At 41.6% G+C, this 12,376-nt stretch overlaps 1 protein-coding gene across 5 annotated transcripts in view; it reads left to right on the plus strand.

The window, feature by feature from the left end:
* The first annotated feature begins 1,455 nt into the window (after positions 1-1,455).
* The window catches only part of FAM210A (family with sequence similarity 210 member A), a 35,470-nt gene continuing 24,549 nt past the window's right edge, over positions 1,456-12,376 (plus strand). For 2 of the 5 annotated variants that reach the window (XM_036752885.1, XM_036752891.1), the window contains exon 1: positions 11,923-12,292. The gene's annotated coding sequence lies outside the window, so the exon portion shown is untranslated. Of the gene's footprint in view, positions 1,571-1,830; positions 2,183-11,922; positions 12,293-12,376 lie in introns of those variants that run through there. The other 3 variants (XM_036752879.1, XM_036752872.1, XM_036752857.1) reach the window with 3 other exon arrangements.

Below are 12,376 nucleotides of genomic sequence, written 5' to 3' on the forward strand. Positions count from 1 at the left end.
ATTTGATTAAAACCTTCAAAGGTTTCCTGATATTTTCAAAACACAGGATTTCATAGACAAGAGGGAGACATTCTGACTCCCCCACCCGATTTGTCTCTAGACTACGCCATCACATACACCCAAATGGGACTGAACATACCAAGAATCCTCTGCCTCCCCCTGGTGTCTTTGGTTCCACTGTTCTTTCTAGATGGAATTCCCCTCCAACCTCTAAACTTTACTATCATTATTCCAAGCCCACAATCAAAACAAAAACACTTGTGGAATAATCACCCTTCCAGAAACTTTCAAACATTTCTTTCCTTTAACTAGTCTTTTACAACCATGACCCTAAAATGGTAACTAAGTAACCCTTTGTGGTTTGCACTTTTCCGAGCATGAATGTATCCTGATTTTTCCCCACTAGCATGTAACTTCCTTATGACCAGGTCTTTGCTATTGTTTACTGTTCCCAGGATCATGCACAAAACAGATCCAAAATACTAAATCCAACTCAGTAAAACTCTAATTTGCAGCTGAAAATTTTTAGTAAAACTAGATTTGAGAATAAGACTTTTTTCTAAATGTTTAAAGTTGGAAAAAAGATATCAGAAGCTGTGACTTTCATTTACAGGGGCTGTCCTCTTGTTTCGTTTCCACGTATAAAGAGTTTACTAGACCAAAAAAATGTTTCAAGAATGAATGACTACTGGAAGGGGGAGCCAGAGCTCGATTAGGAGACATGAATTAACGCTTCAATAAAAGTTCTCCCACTGCTACTGTAGTGGAATTAACTATCAAGAACTTGCCATCACTCCTGGTGAGTTGGGGGAGGATAAACTCAAGCCACAAAAAAAAAGTCCCGGGCGACTCGGGCTGGACAAACAAAGCCTTAATGGAGCCATGACGTTACGCCTCAGGCACTAGCCCTTTAAAGCTTTAAGCCCAGCGCCCAAAGCGCAGCCGAACCCGGGGCCGGGTGGCCCGGGGTGAGAGCCCCAGGGCGGGGGCGGTGGGGGGGTGCGGCTAGAGTCTGCAAGGGCCCACAGACCGCGTGCTCGAAGCTGTCAGTAGGCTGACCCCCGGCCCACCGCCCCTGCCGCTAGTCCAAAGGAGGATCAGTCACGGAAGAGAATGGGAGGCGGCCCCAGCCCGCCCCCTACTCAGCGCAGTACTTAGAAGAAGGCCTAAATGCCGCAGCCTCCGCTCCTCCGTCACTTCTTATCGGGCTCTCGCGGGCATTCCCGCTCCACCCGCGTTCCTCAAACCAAGCTAGAAACTTCTCATTGGCTCTCCCCACCCCCCAGCCGCATCTCGCGTGGCACCACGCGCGTGGCCCGGGACCGAACGCGAGCCCCGCCCTCGGAGCACGGACCCGCACCTCTCCAGCCAGACTCTGGTCGTTCCCGCAGTCCAGCTGTACCCACCCGAATGGCTGCGAGGTCTGGCGCGCGCCCTGCCTCGGGCCACCTTTGCAGTAGCCGGCTCAACCGCCGCGCGCGCCGAGGCAACGTCACGTCCGACCCCCACGAGGACCACCGACTTCCTTCCCGGCACACAACAATCAACGCGGGGCCCAGTAGTAGGCAAGGTGCGTAACGAATGCCTGGTGTAAGTGCAATGCTTAATGCAGCTCAGAATAAGCGATGTATGCTCTACCTCCGAGACGGCCAGAGTCCTCAAGTGGGGTAGAGCGAGGGAGTAGTAGGCACACTGAGGGTGGAAAAGGACCGGGCCTTCTGTGGTAAAACTTACCAGAGTAAAGCTTTCCGCCATTCTGTTTGCGGAAGTAGTAAATGCGCCAAGCTTCGGCTGTTACGCAACTTCCGGGAGGCTGGGAAGCTTCATAACGCATGCGCTTTGCGCTTCCTCCCCATTCGCCCTCGGAGGGAAGAGCTCCATGAGTATCTATTCTTAAGTGAACTACGTTTCCCGTGGTGCTGGGCGAGAGCCATTGCCTTGGAGACTCGGAACTGGGCACCCGGCAATCGCAAGCACGTTTTGGGTGGGTGAGGCTGGCTGAAGAGAGCGAATGACCGCCCGGGCCTTCTGGGTCTGGGGAGGGTGAGGAGAGGCCTGGCCACACTGGCTTCCACGGGACCCTGAGGGGAATTCATCTTCTATTAGTGATTGCCCCTGAGACAGAAGCACAGGAAAATCTGCCCTGTCAGTGCTTGCGGCCCCGGACCCAACGTTCTCCGAGGTACCTCGGCCTCTGCGCTTCCCGGGGCGGGAAAGGGGAAAGGGAAGAGGTCGAGGGGGCGTCTCTGACCCCAGCCGTGGGAAGAGGAGGTTCGTCTAAGCTGGGGAGAAGAGGTTGGAGCCGGACCTAGTGCTCGTGGCCAACTGCCCTACGCGAGCCTGTGGGGGAAGGGCACGACCTGCCCTGCTAAGGTGGCTAAGCGCCCCTGGGCCCTCCCTCCTTCCTCCTCCCTTCTCCTCCTCCTCCTCTGTCCTCATACTTCCCTCTACCTCCGGGGAGAGTCCTTACCTTTTTTCCTCCTTGTGCTCTTTGCGCCTTCTCTCTCGTCTCCCCTGTCCCCTCCCTCTTCCCCAGTCATAACATTGAGAGGGCGCCGCTAGAAGTTTTCTGTTGTTACTTTGTATTTTTCCCCAAGGACTGGCAGTTCCCCGCCTCCCCCCTCCGAGAACGCGGGCCAGGACCGCCCCCCCCCCCCCATTTTCTGGAGTTGTGACCGCCCTGCGGCCTCCGTGGGGTGGGGACTCTCTCTGATGTGGGCCGGCCCCACGTGGTGCTTTGGCTAGATGGGAAGGGATGTATGTGCTGGACCTCACGCGTCCTGCTGGCCCGGCTTGACTGCGGTTTGTTTAACGGGAAACCACAACTTTGTTGATTTCTCAGATTCCCACGAGAGCGAGAACCTACTTTATTCCAAATTTGACACGCTGGTCTACAAATGAGATTGTTTAAAACCACCTGCAATAGAGATAGGGCAAATTGTTGGTTGGTTGTTTATATCTAGGTATTGAAAACTGTCTCCCTCAGCCAAAGGTTGTGAAAATATGAGCAGCCACATGATTCAGTTTGAATTATTTTACCTTCAAATGCGATCTCTTAGTCTTAAAGAAAGCTTTAAAAAATTTTTTTTACCTCCCTGTTAGGAGTTTATTGTCCAGAACTATATTAATAAGAAAAGGTTATCAGCCATTCTGTGAATGTACTTATATTTCAGTTTAATTACTTCGACATTAAATCCCGTATACATACTGATTCCTCATAAACTTTGATTTTGGGATAAGACATTAAAAATAGAATGCAGAGGGAGACATTTTCTTCTTTTAAAAATTTTGGTTGAACTATATTGACTTAAATTCTTCAATATGAATTTTGGCATTTGTGAAGATAATCTTATTTCCTAGAGATTTTATCATAATTTATGTACATTTGTATATTTCTATATACACATTTCTAATATATAATGTATGTATTTCTAATATATATAATATATATTTCTACAATAATATTTTTTAAACCAAATCCTTAAGTTAGCAAGTCTCATTGCAGTTTCAAGGGACTTTGAGGAATTCACCATCCAACAGATTTTATTTGTAATTCTATGACTTCTCTTGGTTCTTACACCAAAATTTAATATAACTAGCTTTAAGGGAAAACACGTGCTTGCATATACTGTAATTTTCCCAAGGAATTCTTAGGGATCAAAGAGGTATATAGGTCTCATTGGTCAATGCTTTTTCACAGGTACGGAGGTCACTTTGGTTTTCAAGAACTCTGAACTAGAAATCAGGATCCAATGTGCAAAGAATTAGGGCAAAATGTGGTAAATAATAATGGAGGGAAAGGGGCGTACAGATGATAAAAAAAATAAAAAGTAGTTTGAACTTTAGCTAGATTCTCAAAGGTAGTGCCAGATAAAACACAAGCTCTGGTAGAATCCTGTGAAGCACAGTGCCTGACACATAGTAGGTACTAATCAAGTTTGTTTACTGACCTGGAAAAGATTCAGTTATGGGCAGGAATGATAGTTACATAGTCCTTCATTTTGAGCCAAATTCAGAGAGGCTCACTACTTTGTATTGACAGTGGCTTGAATAGAAAGAGAAAGCATGAGGAATTTACTCTGCTTTCTAGTAAGAGAGAAAAAATACTTTGAAGATGTGAATTTCTCCTCTCTAACTTTAATTACCATGTCAGTAGAAACTGCTGTTCTTAGTGGTTCTGTGTCACATTTCTTAGAAAGCGAGTTTCCTTGCAAACTATATGTATGACATAAAAATTGACATTTAAAAATACAAAAAAGGCAAAAGAAATTCTTCCCAAGGATAGATATGGCTTTGAGAGACATTTTACATAGTGGATATGGAGCTGACTTGGAGGTAAGAAGACCTAAGTTTGAAATCTGCTTCAGGCTCTTAGTATTTGTGTGATTCTGGGCATGTAAATTAACCTTTCTGAGCTTGTTTCTCATCTATAAAAGGAGGATAGTAATAGCATCTACATCATAGGGTCATTATAAGGATCAAGTGAGATAATATTGATCTACAAACTTTAAAGCCCAGCTAACTGTGAGCTGTTCTGTTTTGAGTCTGGGTAAGGGATAGCAAGAAAATAAAGAGTTTTGCTCCATGAAAATATTCGAGTCATATGCTATTATGTCATTTATAATCATTATTATTAATTAGAGGAAATAGTTCGGTGTAGTGGAAAGAGCATTAGACTGGGCATTTGGAGACATGTACACTAGTCCAGTATGCTAATTGCTTGACTTTCAGCAAGTCACTTAATCTCCATGAGCTTCAGTTTCCACATCTATAAAACTAGAAAGTAGTACAAGATAACTAAAATTTTTTTTTTAAATTAGGTTTACATTGGTGCCTACTTTCTACCATTCGACAGGTAACTTCACAAATCGCAGAGTTGGAAGGGACTACAGAGACCATCTGATACATCTATGTCTTCCTCTCTTCAATATACCCTACAATGGTCATCTTGCTCTAACTTCTCCCAACGAGGCCATATAATAGTTCCAAAGTAAGGCCATTCTCTTTGGGAAAACTAATTTTAAGAAATTTTTTCTTAAATAAACTATGAGTCTTAGGCAATAATCTGAAGACCTCAAGGCACAAGTGGTTTGGTTTGGTGGGGTTTGTTTTTTTTGTTTTTTGGTTTTTTTGTTTTTTTGATTATTCTTATGGTAAGGGTTTTAGAAAAAAAAGGAAGATTTCACAAGAAACTGCTGGATAAAAAGATATGAGAACAGATTGGGATTTCTGGACCATGGGTTTCTGGCCAGAATGAAGTATCCTAAAGAGGGCTATTAAAAATGTTTTGCCTAAATTCTCGCAATTTTAATCAGAGAAAAACTATCTACTTATGTCTGTTGTACATAGATAGGATTATATATTCACACATATATATCTACGATACAATATAGAAAGAGTAACTAGAGTATTAGGCAGCTAGGTGCACAATAGACAAAGTACGGTCCTGGAATCAGGAAGACTGATCTCCTGAGTTCAATGTGGCCTCAGACACTGACTAAGCTATGTGACCCTGAGAAAGTCTTTAAAACCCTGTTTGCCTCAGTTTCTTCATCTGTAAAATAAGCTAGAGAAGGGGAATGGCAAACCATTCTAGTATCTTTGCTAAGAAACCCCAAATAGGACCAAGAAGAGGTTGGAAGCAACTGGAAAATGACTAAACAACTACAGTGTGGAAGATGATTAACAGCAAACCCTCCTAGAAATCCACAAGAGACAAAATTCAGAAAAGGAACCAGCAATAAAACACATTGACTCAGATGCATGGCATAAATACACAATGCTTAGGTAACAAGGAAGTCAGACTAAAGACTATAGCAATAGAGTCCAATGACCTTTAGGGTAAAACTGAGTGACCTTGGAAGAGTAGATGTTTTCAGAAGAAGCAGAATAGATTAAAATGAGGGCAAGGGGGTAATCACTTTGTATATTAAGTAGGTAATATTCAGGTGAGGAAACCTGGACCCAGAAAGGGAGAACATTTGGTGAAGAGCAGTGAAGACAAAAAGAGGAGTTAGACCTGCCCTTGGCATACAGTGTAGATAAGTGCACAAAATGGAGAAATAGATGAGGAATGTGGAAAACAATTCAAAGGCTAACCATAATAGTAATAAGATGCCGAAGTTCTCCACCTGCCCGAACCAGAATGGGTTCAGTATTATCATAATTTGTTTTAAATAGAGTTTCCTGTTTTATGAGGTAGAAGAACCGAGAAAGAAAACTGGCATTTCATACCTGGTTCTCACTGACCAGGAGGGGACAGGGCCATGGTCCTTGAAGGATGGGAACCTCATTGGGACAAATGACTTCTATTCAAAGAAAAGGAATAAGACAGTCTGACATGCAACAGAGGTTCGAGAGAAAGCACAGGTACAGTTCCATGGACTAAAGCTTTATAGGGTAACAGTGGGGTAGATGCTCAACTGCAGGTCTGGACGATTTTAAAATCTTAACTCAGATAATAAGTGGGTGGCAAAGGGCAAGTAATCTAACCACTCTGAGCTTCATTTCCTCATCTGTAAAATAAGATCACAATAGCACACACCTTTCAGAACTGCTCTTAGGATGAAATAAAATACTATATGTAAAACACTTTATAGACCTTAAAGCACCCTATAAATGTGAGCTATTACATGGAAGTTAACCCATGAAAGATGCAACTCTCAAGGAAGTCTGCACATACAAAAAAGAAACTTCCACTGAGAAGTAAGTAAAATGGGAAATTTTCCATTTTACTTTCAAAGAAGTTGTTGTGGGTGTACAAGGAATTCTTCAGAGCCAACTTAGATTTTTTAAAAAAATATGCAGAAAGTGGATGCATGGCCTGGTAGCAAAGGGAAGAATGCAAAAATATGTATAGTCCCATAGAGTAGTATCATAGTCTAATGCCCAGAATGAGCGTGCAGGAAAATCAAAGAACCACAAAGTTTTAAGTGTTTGCTTTTTTGTATTGTTTTGGTGAGGAGAAAAGCATCAAAGAAAGGCTAAGATGCCAGCTCAAGGCATTTGTCCGTTCTTTCTGCCATTATGATATGGCATAAACGGTCTTCACTTCTCATTGGTCGTTTCCCATTTTAAAGTGTACCCAGAACTGAACACAATATTACAGGTGTGGCTTTACCAGTCAAATACCAGGACTGTTGCCTGCCTAGACCTGGATACTTCCTTTCTTAATGTATCCTAAAATTACAATTGAATGTTTAATGGCATCCCAAATTCAACATGTCCAGGATAGAATTCATTGTCTTTCCCTCTTAAAACATAGCCTCCTTCCAAACTCTTATGTCTGTCGAGGTCACCATCATCCTTCCAAATACCCAGATTTCCAAATTTGGCAATCATCATGTCTTGGAGTTAGAACTAAAAGGGACTATAGAAACCATCTATGTATTCCATCTTACTGATTGTACAGAAAGAGGCCCTGGGAGGTTGTGACTTGCCAAGGTCAGACAAGTATCAGAGATAATATTTGAACCCATATTCTCTGACGGGAGCCACTGTTCTTTCAGCTGCACTACTTTGAGTCATGTGTAATTTTTTCTCTTTTCTACGTCATCCTCCACCCAATTCCAAAATAATCTTTCTAAATGAATGTGACATTCCCATGCCATAGAAACTTCAATGGCTCCCTATTGCCTCAGGATAAAGTACAAGCTTTAGCAACAAGAAGAACTAGCATTCATATAGTACCTACTATGTGCCAGGTACTATACCAAATATTTTACATATCTCATTTGATAATCACAACAACTCTTGTAAGGAAACTAAGGCAGAGGTTAAGTGATTTGCCCAGGGTCACACATATAGTGTCTGAAGCTGGATTTGAACTCAGGACTTCCTGAATCTAGGCCTAGAGCTCCATTTATTATATCACTAGCTTCCTATTGGGCATTAAATATAAATTATTGCTTTTGCTTTTCTGTCACCTTCATTTCCAAGTTATCCCTCATCGCCCAGGGTACCATTTCTTGAGGGAAGAAGGGAGGGAGGAAGTTCTGAAAAACTAACCATCTGTTTTGATATTTAAAGACTTTAAAATCTTTCACCTTCTTTTCCAGGCTTTTTGTATATTCTTTCCTTTCATGTACTCTGCATTACGGGCAAACTAATGTATCTGCTGTTCCTGAAAACTGGCTCTCATGCCTAGAATGCATGCTCTCCTCCATTTTATCTCTTCAGACATTAATCAACACACATCTATCAAGTGTACACTCAGTGCCAGGCACTGTACTTTATAAACACTGGGGATACAGAGACAAAATTGTAGTAGTGTTTGCTCTCAGGGAGTGGGTAGTCTAATAGAATGTTCAGAATCCTTTCAGGAGCAGCATTCTTTCATAAACCCTTGTCAGGGAAGACTTTGCTAAGACCTTTAGTTCCAGAATCCTACATCTAGAATTGGAAGGGCCCCTTTCTCCCATTCCACAGATGGAGAAACTGAAGTTGGAGATCTTAATTAATCATCCAGAGCCACAGAGGTAAGACATGGCAAAGCGGGTCCTCTGACTCCAAGTTGTCTGTGCTCTCTCTCTCTTCTTCAACTCAGTGTGAAATGGAATAGAAAAATATAAATTAAGCAACTTCCACGTGCCACACACTGCTAAATGCTGAGAATACAAATAGAAAATTGAGATTGTCCTGAAAGAGCTCACATAGTACTCGGGAAAACAACACATGTAGAAGAATTCAGCTGCAGGGCCTATGGCAAGACCCAGGTTACATTCCCAACAGGAATGGGAAATTATAAAAAGATGGATAGGAAGGATTGTGGATGGGACCATTGGGAAAAGTAAGCCCTCCATGGTTCTGGTGCCAAAGCCCTATGTTAATTTCTATTTAGAAGAGTCTTGACTGGAGCGGTTAGGGAAAGAAGAGAGACCATTGCAGAGGATTTAGTGCTTTTGGTGGAATTCTACCCACCTATGGCAGCATTTGGGTGTATGGGGATTGGGCCAAGGTTATACAGGTAATAAGTGACAGCTGAGATTTTAATCCAAGCCCTCTGATACCAAATATGTCACTGCTGTACCAGCATGTTTCAACAATCCAGCTAGCAGCTGCTGTGGGGGTGTAAAACCACCAACAACCAGCCCACAGAACGCTGCAAAAGCCCAGGTTCTTTTGATCTGCTTACTAAGGAAAGCATGTTAAGGGGTTAACACTCTTACTCTAATCCAGCATACAAATATCATTCACTTAGTTCAGGGGAAAAAAGCCATCACCCTCTACTTCAGAGCAAATACAAACAAATTACAGACAGCAACAGACAGACCTTGTCTGATTCAAATCTCAATGCATAGTTACCAGAGTTTAACAGAGTCGGAACATCTGGGTTTACAAGCTGGGGGCTCTTAACTACAGCTGCCCAGAGTCTCCACATCAGCACTTGCCAAGAGTGAGAACCCTAAGCAAATGACTCTGTCTTCCCTTTTTATGCACTCTTTAGCCTTAGCTCTGGTCTTAGCAGTTCCCCTTAGGACTCTGGGGGCTTCACACCCACATCCAGGGGTTTTGGGCCTACTTGGGAGGGAAGGTATAATCAGACCTCCCTTCATTGGCTCCACCTTAGTTACCAATGCACCGGCATCTCGTTGAGTCTCGCCTAGTTGTTGTTTTTTTTCTCACCCACACAGTGTAAACACTACAGTATAATGAACTTACCTTCATTTTTATACTGTTGTCATACACACTGTTGTGATACTAATTTATGTCCTTGGGCAAGTCATGCAACTTCTCTCTACCTCAGTTTCCTCATCTGTAAAATGGAGATAATAATAGCATCTGCCTTACAGAGTTGTGAGGATCAAATGATACCAAAACATGTGGAAAACTTTGCAAACCTTAACCTTTCATTTACATGGCACTTACTACTTGCAGACATTAGACCAAATGCTTACAATTATAATGTCAGTCAGTCCCTCACAATAACCCTGAGAGGTTGGTGCTGTTATTATACCTATTGTACAGTTGTAACAACTAAGGCAGCTTTGCCCAGGGTCACACAGCTAGCAAATGTTTGGTGCTAGATTTTAACTTAGATCTTGCTGACTTCAGACACCAGGCTCTATCCCCTCCCCTCCCCACTGTCCCTCCAGTAGAACGAAGCTGTTTAAGGAAGGCACTGTTTCATTTGTCTTTGTATCCCTAGCACCTAACACACATTTTTCAGATAGAATCTAACAAACGTATTAAGTACTCCTAAGTACTTACTAACATTATTCTATCTGAAAAGGTTATTAAACACTGATTGAAGTAGATATACCAAGGTGCCCTTTTGAACTGTGCTTTTGAGCTAACATTATAAATTGAATACTTTACACGCCTGGATTTGATAAACTCTTTGGTAATAGTGAACTACTTCCCAGCTACATTTGCTGGTTAGCTTTACAGTTAAATATTTCTATCTGAATATCTAATTGCTTAGTAGCCATATCTGGCTAATTTTATTTTCCACTTTTAAATTTTAATTGATATCTAATATTAAGAATAATTTCAAACTAGAAAATATCAGCCTGCTTCTGTTACTGGAAGCAGCCAGTATTTCTGTAAGACTGATATTTTCTAGGCAAACATTAACTACAATCCCTTTGTAGATTTCAGTAATTGCCACATCCTAGTTTAAGAGAATGCCTTTCGATCATTTTTCTGTACCTTTTTGGGGGGCATTGGATTACAGTTGAACTCTTATAAAATACTGGCATTGAAAGATAGCAATCCATATTGCAGGTTTTTCATGTAATAGTATGATAATATATCTGGGGAGATATATATCTCACAGGAATGTAATGTGACCTTTAGTTTAACGAGATGTGGGAGTGTAGCTTTAGATAGATAATTTATCCATTATGTTTTTGGGTCTTGAATTCCTCCATCATGTTTTTTAGTATTTGAAAATAAAAATTATACCATATTCATAAACCCAGGTTCTTCTATGAGATCTTTTCCCAGGATTGACCTTGAAATTTAAATTTTAGAGTACTATCTTGAACTTCAAATTGTAGCGTGTAGAATTGCATTGCCTGTGAGGACACTTTTGTCACCGGGTAGCTAAACTCAGGGTAAGGAAGGAGGGCCTCTGGGCACTGGGGATATTTAGCAGCCTCTGTACCAAGCCTCATTTTGTGACCTTCAGGCTTGGCTGCTTTCCCTTAAATGTTTTAATCGCAGCATCAAGGCAGCTAAATTGGTCAGACCTTGAGTTCTGCATATTTAATATTTCATTAGAGAGCTGTATAAGAATGTCTCCACCTCATAATTAGTTATTTGTATGTATCTGCCTGATGGATAATAGCTTAGAAGATTGTGAAGAGAGGCAAACCAAATAATGTTACCTCTTCTCCTAGTTTGACTTTTACAGAGCACAGAGACCAAATGGTCATCTTTTGTATCTTCCAAAGGCCCTAAAACCTGTATTTTGAAAGTCACAACACAGCAAAAATGATCACAGTTATTTATTGAACGCCCATGGCCCACTAACCATGACTATAGATCCCTGTCTCACAGTTTTCTGAATCACTTAACCATGAGTGATTCAGAAAACTGTGAGACAGGAATCTACAGTCTAGTTATGTATATGACATACCTCTTTCTTTTAAAAGCTGACAGACTAAGGCATCGTGAAAATATAAGTTGGTACATTCAGTAAATGTAATTGTTAAGAAAAAGGAGGGTTTGTCTTGGGATAATCAGAGAAGATTTCATGAAGAACATGATTTTGCTCTAAAGAATTCTATAGAGAGAAGAACCATTATTGTGGATGTGAATAAACATGTGAGGATGGTGAGTAGATCCTTTTGGCTATAGGGACGTAATGGAGAGCATTAGGTTGGGTTCTGATTGTGAAGTTTTGAATGCCAGGATACAGTGCTTTGAACTTTATCCAGTGATTAATGGAGAATATCTTGGAAATTTAGGAGGTGGTATGATAAAGTAAAAACAAGTATGTAATAGTTAATCTGATGCCATTGTATAAAACAAATGGAAGAACAGTATTTTAGAAGCTATTGTAGCTGTACTGGTGTGGTAGCTGTGGAAACGGAAAAGAATCAGTGGTTATGAGAGTCAGACTTGCTGAATTACTGCTACAAGATCCAGGAAAGGAGTGTCAAAGATGAAATTCCAAGATTTTGAGCTTCAATACTGGACAATTACATTCTTTAATTCATTCATTTATTGGACCAGTCTGTGTTTTTTATCAAGGTAGGAAGCTCCGGATGAGGAGTATTCTCACCCAAGCAGATCCACAACCTCCTTTGCCCTGCTTAGTCTTAAAATTGCCTGAGGCACTGAATGGGTAAGTGACATAACTAGTATTGTCAGAGGTAGAATTTGAACCCAAGTCTTCCTGATTTCAAAGCCAGCTATCACTCTTCAAAGC

The sequence above is a fragment of the Trichosurus vulpecula genome, chromosome 1, assembly GCF_011100635.1.
Source record: "Trichosurus vulpecula isolate mTriVul1 chromosome 1, mTriVul1.pri, whole genome shotgun sequence".
Classification (NCBI taxonomy): domain Eukaryota; kingdom Metazoa; phylum Chordata; class Mammalia; order Diprotodontia; family Phalangeridae; genus Trichosurus; species Trichosurus vulpecula.